Source organism: Podarcis filfolensis (assembly GCF_964270895.1).
Source record: "Podarcis filfolensis genome assembly, chromosome: 2".
NCBI lineage: Eukaryota > Metazoa > Chordata > Lepidosauria > Squamata > Lacertidae > Podarcis > Podarcis filfolensis.
In genome coordinates, this window is record NC_139605.1 from 106,938,318 (window position 1) to 106,955,356 (window position 17,039).

The window sequence follows — 17,039 nt, forward strand, 5'->3', positions numbered from 1 at the left end:
TATCATCTCAGGGCGCTCCTCAGAACCTAATATAGATGGCTTCTCATTTGAATGCACAACTCCCTTTTTTTATTGTAGAAGCAGTCCAGGATCCCATCCAAATGCCTTAGTGCTTCCTTTATAGCTACAGTTCATTTGATTTACAGCTATGCCTGCAAACTGTTGTACTCATTATCATTGTAAGTTGAAGGCACTTACATCCCTTTTGCTTTTCATAGCCCTTGTATTATTGCAACTTTAAGAGGCTCCGGCGATGGATCATTGACAACATCAAGCTCAGATTTCATCCTTCAGAGAGCATAGTCATCCTTTAAATATATTTTTTGGATTTTTTTGAGCAGCGTTAACGACATTCTTAGAAGTTATCTCAAGGAATTTCTGAATGCTGAGTACAGTGTGGGTGAGCAACACTGATCTCCTCCCAATGACTGGTCCCGTTGCGTTTGATAAAATGTCCCAAACCATAACATTTCATTAGTCCCAATTCTGTCGAGGATATATGAAGTGTAATCACTATCTTCTTGACTGCACAGATGTGTAACTAAGTTATAGGGAAACATCTGTACTCACTGGGGAAATTACTTTTTTTAATTAGAAGACATGTGCAACTTTGATTGGCTGACAGGGTCAAGCCTGCGAGAAGTAATAAATCCTGGCATGGGTTGATTTCAACAATATAAAGAGGAGTAGGAAAATTGTCTTTGTGCCATCGTATCAAGTCTTCCACTAATTAGTGCACCTTCATAACTCACGTACACTGAAGATCAAACGTACTTCAATGTAGAATTTAACCTGAACATGAGATAAACCAATGATATCACCGAATATCATCACCTTGGGGTGGCAAAAAAAGATTGGCATCTTCCTCTGCAGTTTTCTTCTGTAACTTTGTAAGTTACAGAACGCTTCGCAGGGGGAAATGTAAGAATGCTGCATTGCCTTCTAATGAAATCCTTGGGGGTTAGCACTGTCATAGGTCAAATACATATCTCAGAGTGCTATAGTCTAGGGAAAACCTAGGTAAAGGTACCCCTGCCCGTACGGGCCAGTCTTGACAGACTCTAGGGTTGTGCACTCATCTCACTCTAGAGGCCAGGAGCAAGCGCTGTCCGCAGACACTTCCGGGTCATGTGGCCAGCGTGACGAAGCCAGAGCAGCACACGGAAATGCCGTTTACCTTCCCGCTAGTAAGCGGTCCCTATTTATCTACTTGCACCCGGGGGTGCTTTCGAACTGCTAGGTTGGCAGGCGCTGGGACCGAGCAACGGGAGCGCACCCCGCCACGGGGATTCGAACCGCCGACCATGTGATCGGCAAGTCCTAGGCGCTGAGGTTTTACCCACAGCGCCACCCACGTCCCAGGGAAAACATAGGACGTGTAAAATCCATTCCTTGATTTTACTGGCGTTTTCCACTTTCCCATGGTCTCAGACAGCTAGAAGAGTAGTACAGTGTGTGTCAGAGATATTGGGTTGCATCCAGTGATGTCACTGACCAAGTGGACTGAATTTCCCTCCCTCTCCTATTCTCCCTCCTCCCGTATTGTCTTGCAGGTAAATAATAATAATAATAATAATAATAATAATAATAATAATAATAATAATAAAAAAAAAATTTATTTGTACTCCACCCATCTGACTGGGTTGCCCCAGCCATGCTGGGTGGTTTTCTGCATAGATAAAAACATAGTAAAAATATTAAACCTTCAAAAGCTTCCCTATATAGGGCTGCCTTCAGATGTTCTCTAAATATTATATAATTACTCATCTCCTTCACATTTGATGGGAAGGCGTTCCACAGGGTGGGCGCCACTACTGAGAAGGCCCTCTGCCTGGTTTCTTGTAGCTTCACTTCTTGCAGGGAGGGAATGGCCAGAAACTTAAGTTGTGTGGGTGTGGTAGTTATTTCATTTGTATACTGACTGGGTTGCATTAAACCAGGCTCTCTGCCCTCCAGATGTTTTTGGCCTACAACTCCCACGATCCCTAGCTAGCAAGACGAGTGGTCAGGGATGACGGGAATTGTAGTCTCAAAACATCTGGAGGGCCAAGGCTGAGGAAGCCTGCATTAAACTTTTAGTTACTTGCTTACTTGAGTTATTTTCACTCCATCTTTTGCAACAGCTTCTGTAAAGCAATAAAAATACAAATAAAATGTCAAACACCCCCTCCCCCATCCCACCAAATGTAGAATAAAACTGCCAAGAGTCGCTGGGGCAACCCAGTCAGATTGGTGGGGTACAAATAACAAAATTATTATTATCAAGTTAATCTTTATTGTCACATGTTCAGAGCATTCACACTCCAATAAGCTCTTTGACTGATAAATATTGCCAGTGGTAGCCCATCCATCCCCATCTATGATGATCCTCAGGCCCAAGCAACTGCATTTTATTTCATCAGTACTTTGACCCACAATCTGATTTGCAAATACATTTAAAAATGTTTAAAATTGGTTTAAACTGGTTGTTTCCAACTAGGCTATGCTCACTCTAATCTTTACTTGCGTCTATTGATTTCAATGAGTCTTCACTGACAATGTAGGCATCCTTTTTACATTTTATTTTATTGCTCCTTTATTATATTGTACTCTGTTTTATTGCATCTGTATTGCTGTTATCCACATGTGGACAGCATTTGAAGAAAAGGTGGCACCAAAAATTCACGTTTCTTTGTTCATTCCATTGGAAGAAAGCCTTGATAAGAACTGCAGAATTGTTACGACATTTTCATGCCTGCTACCTTTGAGTTCCTCTCTCAACTTTGAAGAAATCTTTTCTGTGGTTATCCTAATGCTAAAAAAAGAAAATTAAAAAATCCATACCTCAGATTTTAAGGATAATGAGAATCTTTAGGGGTTTTAAACTGACATTCAAATGCATATTTATCATTACCAAGTTAATTAGCACTCTTCTACTAAGGACAAAATAATTAAACTAATCATATTTAATGGAATTTCGGGGATAGCTGGTGTTGCAAGAAATCTAAAACACGGTAGTTGAACTGATTTGCTATTAGTTGGACTTTTACCAATTACACATCCTTTGAATTTATGGAGGAACTCTGTTTCTCCTTACCTTGCTTCAAAGTGAAGGTGTCCGGACTTTGCAACAAGTATTTTATTAATTTCAGGTGTACTTTTGGCTACAAATGGTCACAGTAAGAAAGGAGGTAAAATTATTACTCACCGCTCATTTTTATAGCAGTGAGGTTCATATTAGCGTGCTAATTTGTGCTTAGCAATAGAAAAGGGGCTTCTTCAGGAGAATGCGTCACTGCTACATCTTGCAATAAAAGGGAACAGAAATGTTTCCAATCCAAACATTCAGCTGCTCTTTTGTGCTGTATCCAGATCAGAAAGCATATCTAGGGATGGAGATCTGGCTTCATGGGGCAAATCTGACAGGTGGGTGGGGCCAACCACCTACCAACCACAGAATGCCATTATGACATCACTTGATTGGCATGTAGGTGGGGCCTCTCACCTGTCAACAATCCCTTGCACACTGAAAGTCTTCCCAGACTCCCCTTTTAAGTCCCTGATCTCAATGGGTCCCTCATTAAGACCCCAAATTTGGAAGAGATTTGCAGAACCTTTCCCCCATGCTTCCTTTTCTTTTTGCCTCTGTAAAGTTACCTCCTTTCTGCTCCCCACAGACGGGGCACTGCAAGGTGGGGGCGGTCCGTCCTGGGTGTCACCTCTGAGGGGGGTGACAAAATGGTGTGCGGCACTAACTGTCTGTGAGAGACGCTGCGGCTTAGGCATGCGCAGGCTTCCCGCTGCCAAAACGGTTCGCCCACCGCGTCCCCCTCAGCTGTAGGGCGGCAAGCTTCCCCCAAGAGCTCAGCAACTTTGGATCCCCCCCAAAAGCTGGACAAGATTGGTCAATCCAATGAGTAGATCACTGCCAGTTTATTTATAGTGGGAGTAGATAGCAGTCTCTTGGAACATGCCTCCTATAATTAAAATACAGTGGTACCTTGGGTTACATACACTTCAGGTTACATACGCTTCAGGTTACAGACTCCGCTAACCCAGAAATAGTACCTCGGGTTAAGAACTTTGCTTCAGGATGAGAACAGAAATCGTGCTCCGGCGGCGTGGCAGCAGCGGGAGGCCCCATTAGCTAAAGTGGTGCTTCAGGTTAAGAACAGTTTCAGGTTAAGAAAAGACCTCCAGAACGAATTAAGTACTTAATCCGAGGTACCACTGTAACACAAGCCAAAACACAATCCATCCTGTAGATTTAAGTATCTGTCCACAGTCGACTACTTGTTATCAGAGGTCCAGAATCCACATTTCTTTGTAAGAAAATATGAAAGAAAGTCAAAGCATTTTTGCAGAGGGGTGTGTGAATTCAATGGGGAGGGTGACAAGAAATTTTCTGCACCGGGTACCACCTGACCTTGCTACGCCACTGCCCACAGATACACAGAAACTCAGTATCTCTCAATATCAGAGTTTTCACAGAATCATAAGATGGAAGGGACACCCAAGGCTTATCTACATATTCATCTGAAATCTCACTGTCAGTGAAATCTAGTGGCAGCCTGCAATGATGCAATACATACCATTTTTTAAAAAATCAAAGGACTTTTGCTAATTTTATAGGATTTTTTCCACTCCCCCCAAAAAATGAATTCCCCCCCAGATGTTCCTCCTGAGCAGACAACTTCCCCTCCCCCAGATGTTTCTGCTCCTCTTTCACATTCATTTTAAATTTTGTTTTGTAGCCTTATTAGACTCTACCTACTGGTGGGCCCTGCATTGCTCCTGGGAGGGAGAAAGGAAGTCAAATGACACCGAGGTTGATTCAGAGAAAGAGTTTATTCTGCTCTCCGGATAGCAGAAGGCACTTGTGTGGTCAGTCCACAGCAAGTCCAAAGAAATGAGAAATTTCATGCAGTATATATATCCTCCAGGCACCCTCTCCCCCCTTTCCCAGGAATCCAACCACGTCAATGTCAGCTTATACACGTAAGTTGACATCCATGCCCATAAACAGATATTCCTGTTCCGGTACTCTTGACCATAAAAGGTTGTTCCTGTTCCTATACTCTTATCTTGGGGCAGGAGGTCACCAACTCTAAGAGCACTCCTGGCGCCGTTCCTGGTCTCTTGTCAGACCTGACAAGGTCTGTGCATCTTTGTGGTCAGGATGTGAGATAAGACCCAGACGTGCCATCCCTGCTCCACTGGAACTGGCAAGGTCATCCATTGCTGTCACAGACTGATAAAGGAGAGGGCTTTGAGCACTTGTTTTTACAGCTGGCTTTCTGTTTATACATTGACTCAAGAGCTCAAGTTAATGCATTTTAGAAATGCTCCCTTGGAGGAGGAAAAATGAGGATTTTGGGTCCCGTTTCAGACTGACTGCACAGAAAACCCATTCCTTCTCCCTTCATTTTTACTCACAATTTGGTAGCGAGGCCAGGCACAGCAAGCAACAGATAGCTCTTAGTCACAGTGCAATAGCTTCTCACAATACTGAGCCTGGATCTTGTCCCTTTGCATTAGCAAAAAATGTGTGGGCATAGAGAGAAGGAGGTGCTGAACCTTATTACTTTGAATCCATTTTTGCTTTTATGCGATAATGAGCCTTCCAGCAGACAAAGCCTCTTCCAAAAATCCATCAGCTACTACATTGTACTACTGCAAAATAAGCTGTTTTGTATGGATTTATTGATCCGTTGGTAATTATTTACGTGTCCCTACTTGGCACATATTTGTTTGGTGTGTCCCCCCCCTTCAATCTCAGAAGAGGCAAGAATTTGTATAGAGACATAGGAACCAGCTGCAAAGAGTATATTAAAATTTCCAGATTTCTTTTGTGCCACTGTATTTCCAACAACTTGAGTACACCTTTAACTATTTTCCTCTTGTGCTGTCAAAAACTGGAAAATGGGTAATGATTGCAGTGTCTCAATAGATAAACTGAACTTCAAAGGTTTACATGATCTTTACTTTTATATTTTTAGAAAATGATTGTTGACTGGAGTTAGGGTACTGCAAAACACTGCACTGGTGGCCAAAGGTATTTATTCTAATGCTGCAATCCTGTGCCAATTTAAAGAACAGAAAGTCCCGCTGAATGCAATGGGACTGACTTGTGAACAAACATGCACTGGATTGGGTTGCATGAAAACACAGATTACACATCTTTTATATCTAGGCACAGTAGATGATGATGATGATGATGTTGATGATGATTTGTATACTGCCCTATATGTAGGCAATGTCACTCACACACAAAACATTAGAAATGGGGAGGGGGGATGATGTGACAAGTCAGATAAAGCCTCTCAAAACCAATGATTTACCAGTGATAGGACATCATTAAGATTCTTTTACTGAGTTTTCACAAGAACATCCAATAATAACCTAACTCAACATTGAGAAAACTGCAAAGAAACCTATAAGCCCTTGAAATCCTTGCCACAGCAGCTAATTATGGTTCTCAAGGTGAACTCCCACCCCCCACCCCAAAATCCGAAGAGACTGGAAGAGGTCAAATATTCATTAGGAATGTATTGATAGGAAGAAATTGAATATAACACAGATATTATCCTAGGCACTTCAAAGCTAGAAACAGAGCAAACACATAGCAGTCCATTCAAATGAGGTTAAATACCAACCATTCGCTATACAAATAATCTGTGTGATATTTGAAAAGCCTCAGCAGGGAGGTAGGTCTGACCTTTTGTAAGTAATTCATGTTATCATTTCCTACTTGTCAATCAATCACTCCATTTCTTTTTTGTCCCAATCTTCAGCCGTTCTTTCAACATAAAAGTCTTTCGCTTTGACACTAGTTTGAGATGAATGCGAACAAACCATTTTAGTACACACCCCGTCTTTCTTTCCCATTCGTTTCAGAGACACTTTTTTGAGACTGACAATCTTTCATTAATGAACGTCACTTCAAACAGCCTACAAAACACTAGTCTGGGGTCCAAGAGTCAGGTATGCAGGATTCACACAACTTTTTTCTCTCTCTCATCCCAAACATTATTTTGTAAAACAATGCAATGCAAGATCCAGAAAGAACCAGAGTAACATAGCAGCAATCAGCCAGGCAAGGTGAGAGGGATGCTGTTGCTTATCCTCCTTCACATCACCAGGGTCACTGCCAATTATAAAGAGAGAGAAGGGAGAAGTGGTCAAGTTGGTGTGGACACAGTGGCGGGAACATCCAATTGGCTCTGCCATTGGGGCTGCACTGTACTGACTTCCCTACAACCTCCCACCTCCCCCTCTTGATAATGGGCCATGACCCTTTGTTGGGAAGCCAGATAAGCAGCCCTGTCCCCTCTTGCCCTTCCCATCCAACTGCTACGGGAATAACATCTTCCAGAGGTGTAGCCTTGATGGTCTATTGCTTCACTTTTAAAAATTTATAGGCCACTTTTCTCCCCGGTGACCCTCAAAGCAGCTTACAGAGTACCCTAACCAAAAAGAAGAAGAAGAAGAAGAAAGAGTTAGGCAGTAAAAAATTACAGTAGAATAAAACAATGTTTATAGTATGGCAGAAGTCTGTATTGCAGCAGTCACGTGAACCTTTAGGGGAGGGAAATTTACATTGTGGGTGCCAGTAAAGGTAAAGGTAAAGGACCCCTGGACGGTTAAGTCCAGTCAAAGGCGACTATGGGGTTGCAGCGTTCATCTCACTTTAAGGCTGAAGGAGCCGACGTTTGTCCACATGTGGCCAGCATGACTAAACTGCTTCTGGTGCAACGCAACACAGTGATGGAAACCAGAGCATACGGAAATGGCCACTGCAACGGTACCTATTTATCTACTTGCACTGGCATGCTTTGAAACTGCTAGGTTGGCAGGAGCTGGGACAGAGCAACGGGAGCACACTCCGTCGTGGGGATTTGAACCACCGACCTTCTGATTGGTAAGCCCAAGAGGCTCAGTGGTTTAGACCACAGCACCACCCATGTCCCTTGGTGCCGGTACCCTATTTTGAGTCACTGTGCCCACCATACCTTGATGACAGCAGGGCATGAGGTAGGGCTGCAGCTGATGACTTCCGTCGGGAGACGGCAGTTCTCAAGATGTTGTGGGGCCAAACTGCTCTCTATGGACCCCAAACCATAAAGAGCTTTCCAATAATATGGACTGTAGTTCACGAAATAAACAATAAATCTATTGCTGCCACAAAACTATGCATTGTGTTTGATGAAGCAGAATCTGAACACCTATGAACTCCTGGGGAAGTTAACTGTTTGAACTAAGACAGTTTGCATTTGTGGCTCGCATGGTTCAAAGAATGCTGATGTGCTGGTCCCAGGGGATTACCGTGCGGCATGGTTCGAGTCCAGTCCGAGGTCGAGGGTGTGGTATGGAGGCTGCCCGTTAAGGCTGAAGCGGGGTCCAAGGCAAGGAGTCAGGTGTGGTCAGGAACTGTGGCAGAACAGCAGGACAGGGTGCCAGCAGGAACAGGTTACCAACAATGTTGCTCCCGCAACCTGGGACTGGGCTGGCTGGCTTTTATCTGCCCCGAGGCATAGGGTGGTCCCGGTCCACAGGTGACTCGCCTCTCCTGGCCTGGAGGCGAGCACTCCTCCTGCGAGAACTTAGTTCCCTCTGCCTCTCTGCCCTGAGCCTCTGCAGCTCAGGAGAGGCTGGACGATTACCAGACCCAGAGGCAACCTCAGCTTCCCCTGACGGGGCTGAGAGTGGAGCACCTGCAGGCAATGGGTCCTCCATCACGTCCGGAGCCAGAGCAGATTCAGCTCCTGAGGATCCGGCACAGGTGAGGGCCCTTCAGGTTCAAGGCCTAGCCCCAGCTCAGCTGGTCCTAGAGGCAGGGACTCCTGTGCAGGCTGGGATTCATCAGGTTCAGCCTCTGAATCCAATTCCCAGGCCATCACAGCTGACCAGGGATAGGACATTGACAAGCTTCACCAGTTCAAAGCACACTTTGCAGGAACCCATAGGACAAGACACAGTAACGCTCACTTTCCACTTTCCCATTATTTATGGAAGGGTGCTTCCACACACTGCTCTGACAAACAAAGGGGAAACACAATAATAAATGCTCTCTGGAGGTGTGATTTTAGTTACTGAGGTTTTGAATTTTTAGGAATTGGCATCAGTGCCGTCTCTTGTGCAAGCCCTGTTAGTTCAACTGGAGTAGCAGAGATCAGAGCAGAACCTGCTTCCCTTGAACATATGCTTTGCTAGTGATGGGCATTCTGAAAGCTGGTTCATCCGTCACTGGCTAACCCCACAAATTACCACCATGTATCTACTCTGATAAGCTGTCCAGTGCTGGAACGTGTACAAATCAAACACATGACTGCGACTCCTCTGAATATGAAAATCACAAATTACAAATGTCCTGTACACAAAAGGGAAGTTGTGGTTCCCAGTCTTTTGATGTTATACTGCTCCTTTGAGTACATCTCCAACTCTTTTCAGTAGTCAAAACAAAAAAAAATTTTTCTTTCCAGTAGCACCTTAAAGACCAACTAAGTTAGTTCTTGGTATGAGCTTTCGTGTGCATGCACACTTCGTCAGATACACAGTAGATAACTTTTCAGTAGATAACTGGCACCACCATTATTAGGGGAGGGGGGTAACTAACTGAGAACAATGTGTGCCCTAGGGATGAGGAAGAAATTCCATTCAATTTGCATTGAAAGGCAAGTCAACATAACCCACACTTTACAAAACAATACGTGAAACCATCCTTTGAAATTCATGCTTCTCTGAATTTTGTAATGCAGTTTGCTCACCAAATAATGTGTACAAAAATACATATACAGTGGTAGCTCGGGTTACAGATGCTTCAGGTTACAGACGCTTCAGGTTACAGATGTTTCAGGTTACAGACTCCGCTACCCCAGAAATAGTACCTCGGATTAAGAACTTTGCTTCAGGATGAGAACAGAAATCGCACAGCAGCGGGAGGCCCCATTAGCTAAAGTGGTGCCTCAGGTTAAGAATGGTTTCAGGTTAAGTACGGACCTCTGGAACGAATTAAGTACTTAACCTGAGGTACCACTGAAATAGGGACGCGGGTGGCACTGTGGAGGGACGCGGGTGGCACTGTGGGTTAAACCACAGAGCCTAGGACTTGCTGATCAGAAGGTTGGCGGTTCGAATCCCCGTAACGGGGTGAGCTCCCATTGCTCGGCCCTTCTCCTGCAGTTCGAAAGCACATCAAGTGCAAGTAGATAAATAGGTACCGCTCCAGCAGGAAGGTAAACGGTGTTTCCGTGCGCTGCTCTGGACAAATATGGACAAGTCGCAGAGACAGGTTGTAACTAAAGATGGCAAACTACCAAAAACCTTTTTTGAACTGACTGACAATATGGACTTGATTGACATTTGGAGAATTAAGAACCCCTTAGGAAGAGAGGGAACATTCTTCTCTGAAGCCAAAATGACATGGACAAGAATTGACCAAATATGGATAACTAGAGGACTGGCACCTAAGAATCGAAAAGTGGAAATTTGCCCAAAAACTTGCTCCGACCATAATGCTGTGAAAATGGAGATGAAACTAACACCAACCGGTTCCTTCAGATGGAGGATGAATGACAGCTTGTTTAGAGATCAAGAGGTTATCAAGAAGGCCCAAAAAACCTTGAGAGACTATTTTGAGATAAATTTGAGATAAATTTGAATACTATTACTGAAAAAAGAATAATCTGGGACGCAAGCAAAGCAGTTTTGAGGGGGTTTCTGATTCAACAGAATACAATAAAGAAGAGAGCCCAAAACGAGAAAAAAGATAAAATTTTGGAAAAAATAAGAGGGTGAGAAGAAACTAAGAGCGAAACCAAAGTCACAAGAGATTCTGAGAGACATAAAGTTATATCAAGTGCAATATATGAAGATGATGAACCAAGAAATTGAATGGAAAATCAAACAAATGAGACAAAGGACATTTGAATCGGCTGATAAATGTGGAAAATTGTTAGCTTGGCAAATGAAAAAAAGACAAAAGCTCAATACTATCACTAATTTGGAAGTGGAAGGAAAGAACATTCAGAATTCAGTGGAAATTAGAAAATGCTTCCAGAGGTATTTTAAACAGTTATATACACAAGGGCCACAGAAAGAGTTTGATATAGACCAATTTTTAAAAACAAATGGATTACAAAAAATCTCTCAAGAAAACAAGTTAATGCTGAACCACAAAATTACAGAACAGGAGGTAGAAGGTGCCATTCAGAATATGCAGTTGGATAAATCTCCAGGGCCGGATGGCTTAACCTCAAAATACTATAGATCTTTGAAAGATTGGTTAATTCAACCACTAAAGGAGGTTTGTAATGAAATTTTGGAGGGGAAAAAAGCGCCAGAGTCGTGGAAGGAAGCTTATATTACGCTTATACCGAAAACTGAGTCGGAAAAGACACAACTTAAGAACTACCGCCCCATATCCCTGCTCAATGTGGATTACAAAATATTTGCTGATATTTTGGCTAATAGATTAAAAAAAGTATTAGTGGAAGAGATACATAAGGACCAAGCTGGCTTTCTCCCAGGTAGACACTTGTCTGACAACACAAGGAATATAATTAACATTTTGGAGAAGTTGCAAGTGAACATCAATACCAAAGCAGTTTTAATTTTCATAGATGCGGAGAAAGCCTTTGACAATATTTCTTGGAATTTTATGAAGAAAAATCTTCAGGGGATGGGGGTTGGTCAAGGGTTTGAAAATGGTATAAGTGCAATTTACTCAGAACAAAAGGCTAAACTAATAGTTAATAATGTGATGACAGAGGAATTTAAGATAGAGAAAGGGACACGACAAGGCTGCCCAATTTCCCCTTTGCTTTTTATTTCGGTCCTGGACGTTTTGTTAAATATGATTAGAAGGGACTGTCTGATTAAAGGTATTCAGGTCGGAGCCAAACAATACAAATTGAAAGCTTTTGCAGATGACCTATTTTTGACATTACAGGAGCCAGAATCTAGTACGAGAAGAGTATTAGAACTGATTCAAGAATTTGGTCATGTGGCAGGATTTAAGCTGAAGAAGTCAAAAACTAAAGTTCTTGAGAAAAATTTAACACCGATTGAGAAAGAGAGGTTTCAGAAGGGGACAGGTTTAACATTAGTTAAGAAAGTAAAATATTTGGGGGTTAATATGACTGCTAAGAACTTAAACTTATTTAAAGATAACTATGAGAAATGTTGGACAGAAGTGAAAAAAGACTTAGAAATATGGTCAAATTTGACGCTTTCCTTGTTGGGTCAAATTGCAGTTATAAAGATGAATGTATTGCCAAAAATGTTATTTTTGTTTCAATCATTGCAAATTTTGGACAAGATGGACTGTTTCAAGAAGTGGCAGAGAGACATTTCTAGATTTGTCTGGCAGGGCAAGAAGCCTAGAATAAAATTTAAAATATTAACTGATGCAAAGGAAAGAGGCGGATTTGCCCTGCCAGACCTTAAACTTTACTATGAATCAGCAGCATTCTGCTGGTTTAAAGATTGGCTGCTTCTTGAGAACACAGACATTTTGGACTTAGAAGGTTTTAATAATGTTTTTGGGTGGCATGCATATTTGTGGTACGACAAGGTTAAAGCACATAAAGCATTTAAAAACCATATTGTCAGGAAAGCATTGTTTAATGTCTGGATAAGATATAAAGACTTACTTGAAAATAAAACCCCAAGGTGGTTGTCACCAATGGAAGCAAAGGCTCAGAAAAAGCTCAATATGGAGGCCAAATGGCCGAAATATTGGGAAATATTGGGACAAGAAGGAGACAAATTGAAATTGCAGAGTTTTGAGAAATTAAAAGATAAAGTGCGAGATTGGCTTCATTATTATCAAATAAGAGAGGCCTATAATTTGGACAAAAAAATTGGCTTCCAGGTGGAAAAATCAAAATTGGAAACAGAACTGTTAGATCCCAAAACTAAGATACTTTCAAGAATGTATAACTTGCTGTTAAAACGACTCTTCTTATCTCTGCGGCTGCGATATCCTGGGTCACGCAGATGCAATAAGGCAGTTGAATGCACATGCATACTCCCTCCGTGTCCCTCCCACCCACCCACTCCCTTCGGGTGGCCCCGAGCACTGGCAACCCACGCTATGCCACTGCACACTCGAATACACAGTAGAACCTCTGTTGTCTGCTGAATTCATTAAACTGAAACTCTGCCATGTCCTTGCTTGCACACACATTGACTCCCTTCCATCATTTTTGTTTGCAGCTAAGCCATCAGCTGTACCGGGGAGACTGTATATCTGCATGATTAAATGGAAAAACAGCGATAACAACAGCCCTTTTTAAAGTCCCACATTAAATGGATCAAAACATTCCACCCTGAGTAAAATGGAATACGCAGGATGAAACGATTAAATCTGCTATGATCAAATGGGCACAAGATATTGGTCACAACATTATGTTTGCTGACTGGGAACAGTTGTGGACCACCGGTATGAAATTTACGGCATGTAATGCCTTAAGAGAGACTATTATGAAAATGATATACAGGTGGTACATGACACCAGCCAAGCTTGCAAAAATATATCATTTGCCCGATAATAAATGTTGGAAATGCAAAGAAAATGAAGGTACATTCTTTCACCTTTGGTGGATGTGCCCAAAGATTAAGGCTTTCTGGGAGATGATCTATAATGAAATGAAAAAGGTATTTAAATATACCTTCCTGAAGAAACCAGAGGCCTTTCTCCTGGGCATAGTCGGCCAATTGGTGCCAAAGAAGGATAGAACTTTCTTTATGTATGCAACAACAGCAGCAAGAATACTTATTGCAAAGTATTGGAAGACACAAGATTTACCCACCCTGGAAGAGTGGCAGATGAAGGTGATGGATTATATGGAATTGGCGGAAATGACTGGCAGAATCCGAGACCTGGGAGAAGAGTTGGTGGAAGAAGACTGGAAGAAATTTAAAGACCATCTTCAGAAACACTGTAAAATTAATGAATGTTAAAATGATGTTGGATTGAAAATAAGTGGCATTAGCAACAAAGTTAATAAGAATATGCAAAAATGGATTGATAATGGATGAAAATATATAGTTATAATATGTTAAGATATAGAGTCAAGATAAATGAAAGAGGGTAAGGATTTGCTGATTTGATTATGTAAATGGGAATACAAAAAGGGGAGGTGTGAGGAGGTCAAGGAAACAAGCGAATGAGTTTAAAGGAAAAAAAAACTGGATTTGTTTTGTTTGTTTTTTACCTATTCACTTTTTGCATTTTGTATTTTTATTTTTATTTTTTATTTTTTATGTATTTTTGTATGTTTTTTTCTTATTTCTTTCTTTTTATATGTTTTCTTTTTATTCTGTAAACCTTTGTTTTTTGTAAAATCTCAATAAATATTTTATAAAAAAGAAGAAGAATGGTTTCAGGTTAAGAACGGACCTCCGGAATGAATTAACTTCTTAACCCAAGGTATCACTGTACTGGTTTAAAGAGCGCATAATGATCAGGGCTTTTTTTCAGTAGGAACTTGCCAGAAATCAATTCCGGCAACTGTTACGTTGGTATTTTTGCTATTAATAAGAGAATAAGGGAGCCACTGATAATGATGCACATATGAATAAAAAGAAACATGCAACAATGCATTATGTTAGGATAAGTGCCTTGCAAAAATGTGTGTATTAAACAAAATTATATATAAACCAGTGTATATTAGGAGAAATTCACATTAAAATGCATTTTCATGAGGGCTTTTTTGTTTCGTTTCTTAAAAGCATGCTGATGTGGAAATATGGATAACTGAATTTAAGTTCAGAAAAATAAGAAACTAAGAGACACTGAACTAGACAGACCCATCCATCTGCAATCCTCACCCATCTTCTTCATGACACTAAGCAGGTTGGAAGAATCTTGTTCACACGACATTTGGGAGCCAACCTCCTTATTTTGAACCCACCAGGTCCCCATGCAGATTGCAATGTAGATATGAGGATTAGTCTACATAATCTACACACCAATTCATGCATGGGTCCAGCAACACAACAACACAAGGTGGTTCAAGGGCTGCTTTTTTGCTTCTTCTTCTTCTTCTTCTTCTTCTTCTTCTTCTTCTTCTTCTTCAAAAGCAAAAACAAACAAACAAATAAAACCCAACCCAGCAAAAACAACCCACCACTTTTCAGATTCTTGGAGCAGCTAGTAACTTTCCTGCTAATTTTTTATTCTTATTAATCTCTCAGGAAGTGACTGTACATCATAATGTGCCTTCCTGAGGAACTGTACAGAGAAAAAAATGGCTACTCCCAAGTACCCTTATTAAAACATTGTATGGTGGGGGCCAGAGAAGATGTCTGGTAATGACTGACGTGAGAACTGGAGTTTCTAGGGGTGGACAATGCCATGCATTCAGAATTTCCAGGACATAGCTGGGATTGGCCTGTCGAAAATGGCGTCCGGGCTGAATTTTTGAAAATTGGCTAAATTGTCTGGGGAAATATAGCTGCACATGTTGGAAGTGTTGTTTTGGGCCAATTTTCTAAAAAAGAGAGAGATTAAAACAACTTTTGTGTCCTGATTTTCACTTTTTGAAACATGGCAACCCTAGATCAAGGTGAATGCATGTGCCACCATTATCATTCCTGCACCAATATTATGAGCCAAGGGAAGCCTCAGAACAGGGGAACAGGGCAGCCTCTTTAAGAAGAGCTTGCTGAGAAAGCTCACAGTCCCTGAGCTGATTCTGAATCAAGCTGAGGAGAGTTCTCTTATCATCACTAGTCTTAGTGTGGCTGTTAATACTCCCTTTGCTTAAAACTCAGCAAGGCCAAACCTTAAGTACAGCTGCTCTGTTCAGCAACGAAATGAGACCAGCATATAAAAAAAATGCCTTTAAAAACCAAACCAAATATAAGACCGTCTCGCTCCTACAAAGAAGTAATATATTGTGAGTTGTTACATAAATCAACAGTCTGTCTTTTTGAACCTGTCAGTAGCCCGTCTAAATTCAAAGTATATCGTAAGTAACTTCCAGATTATGAATAAAGCCCTAGGACAGAATTGAATTCTCAATGTGAAGCCTAGACATGCAGTATTAAACTGAAAAGAAATTGTAGCCAGATAGGAGCACTAGGACACTTCGTGTGATTTCAGTTGCCAAGGGAACCACTTCTGTAGTGACTGTCAAAAAAAAATGAAAAAAAGCTTACTGCTTTTTCTTGACTGCTGGCTCTCAGGTATCCCAAAAACTCCCACAGCATCACCAGGGGGGCGGTTAGACACATCTGGGTTAATAATGATAAAATGGGAATATATCCAGGAATGTGGTGCTTGAGGGAGGTGTGAGCAGGAAGCGTTGTGTGTGTTTTGCCTTTTGCAAGCAACCATAACAGCACTGTTTTTAACTGCTCTGCAAAGCCCCAGGACCTTGGTGACAGTCTATGGATGTAAGATGACTCAGCCTTTTATCTCCAAAGACTAATGCACAGTTTCATGATGATAAAGACTTTGTGAGTGTTTTATCCAAGCCGATAAGAGCGCTGACCCATGTTTAGCATAGTGTGAATGCTACAGGACTTAAAAGCCAAGTCACGTTTAGGGGGTCAGGCTCTCTTTGCCTCTTGTTTGCACAACTGCAACTATATTTCTCTGGGCATGCACAGCAGGTGCAATGATACCTTTGAGGATTGGGACATTCACAGGGAAACCAAAATGCTTCTTTACAAAGCTATTTTACTACCATCCTTACTGTACGCTTGTGAAACATGGACCACTTACAAACGCCATCTCCAACTCCTCGAAAGATTCGTGCAAGGGTGTCTCCGAAAATTTTTACACATCACTTGGGAAGACTAATGCCAGTGTACTGGAAGAAGCAAAGATCACCAGTGTCAAAGCGATGATTCTTCAGCATCAACTTTGTTGGACTGGTCATGTTGTGTGGATGCCTGATTTTTGTCTTCCAAAGCAGCTACTCTATTCCAAACTTAAAAATGGAAAGCGTAATGCTGGTGGTCAATGAAAGAGGTTTAAAGACTCTCTCAAGGCAAATCTAAAAAATTGTAGCCTAAACACTGAAAACTGGGAAACACTGGCCTGCGAG

General features: G+C 41.7%; 1 long non-coding RNA gene across 1 annotated transcript; it reads right to left on the reverse strand.

Annotated features, from left to right (window-relative positions):
• Positions 1-2,546: 2,546 nt before the first annotated feature.
• LOC310753356 lies at positions 2,547-3,384 on the reverse strand. The gene is made up of 2 exons (XR_014543337.1): positions 3,077-3,384; positions 2,547-2,794 (listed from the first exon to the last, which is right to left on the reverse strand). It is a non-coding gene; the product is annotated as an uncharacterized lncRNA (long non-coding RNA).
• Positions 3,385-17,039: the final 13,655 nt, after the last annotated feature.